A 1,373-nucleotide genomic window follows, 5' to 3' on the forward strand; every position below is an offset into this window, starting at 1 on the left:
AAGTGAACATGAGCTTCAATGTGCTCCTTAGCTACGGACCTCACGGAGAGTGTTTCTCAACCCTTCTCCATGAAATGCTGAACACTGTTATAAAAGCTCAGGTCAGGAGGAGAGCAAGGCTGCAGAGAGAACCTCACCGAGATGGAAGATGATCACTATTTGAAAAGATTAATGGACGAGGGCCATGAAGAGGGGCTTCCCCAGCATTGACCTCTCTTCCTGTGTTAACAGTCATATTCCTCAGCCTCCTACTGCAAAATCTTAGGTTTATTTTTAATATGTTACTCTTTAAGACAATGCTATATAAAATAATTTGAACAGAGATTATTTTGCACCTGTGTAAATTTTTTCATAAAATAAAATTGTAGAAGTAGGCGTGCTGGGTCAAAGAATATATACTTCATAGCCTTTTTATAGACAAGTTTTATATACAGTCAAACTGCCACGATAAGTGTACCAATTCACACTTCACAGACAACATGTGAAAGTGACCGTTTCACCGTAGCCTCCCCAAGAGAGGGTTATTAAACTTTTGGATTTTAGCGACATAATAGGTGAGAAGCGATATGTATGCAAAGTAGTTTTAGTTTATATTTTTCTTATTATGAATAAGCTTAAGCATTTTTTGAAACATTTAATTTCTATATCTTTGATGTGAACTCTGTTCATATACTTTGTCCATTTTTCTATCATGTTATTGGTTTAATTGTTCTTTAATTATGAGACATATGCTAGTCTTGTTCCTCTATCTCTGAACTATTGTAGTCTTTAACTTTCTGGTGTTACGTTGTTTTTTCGTGCTTTTGTAAGGTTTTTGTGAGTTTTTTTTTAATGGATTTACTGTGAATCTTCGAATTGTCAATTCCCTAAGTACAGGATCTAGGGATCATTTACTTCTTATTCTATTCTAGCGTAAGGCTAAGTAATAATTTGCTAACAAGAAGTAGTTGGCTTACCGAATAAGCGGGAACAGAACTAAATGTTGTCTGAAGATTGGGAGCTCACCTGCCATGAGTTGAATGATGGCCTCTCAAAAGACTGTCCTAACCCTCGGGATCTGTGAATATAACCTTATTTGGAAGTTGCAGATTCATAAGTCAAGGATCTTAAGGTGAGATTATCCTATATTATCCAGGTGAGCCCTGAAGTCAATACTGTCCTTATACGAGACACAGAGAGAAGAGAAGAAGCCATGTGAAGAGGGAGGCAGAGGCTGGAGTTAGGCAGCCACAGCCCAAGGAGTGCCCGGAGCCAGCGGAAGCAGGTAGCCACAAGAAGAATTCCCTCCCACGGCCTTCCCAGGAAGTGCAACCCTGCCAACGTCTGGATGTCCCAACTCTTGGTCTCCAGAACTGTGAGAGAATAAGTGTGTG

The sequence above is a fragment of the Pteropus vampyrus genome, unplaced genomic scaffold (genome assembly GCF_000151845.1).
Source record: "Pteropus vampyrus isolate Shadow unplaced genomic scaffold, Pvam_2.0 Scaffold69, whole genome shotgun sequence".
Lineage (NCBI taxonomy): Eukaryota > Metazoa > Chordata > Mammalia > Chiroptera > Pteropodidae > Pteropus > Pteropus vampyrus.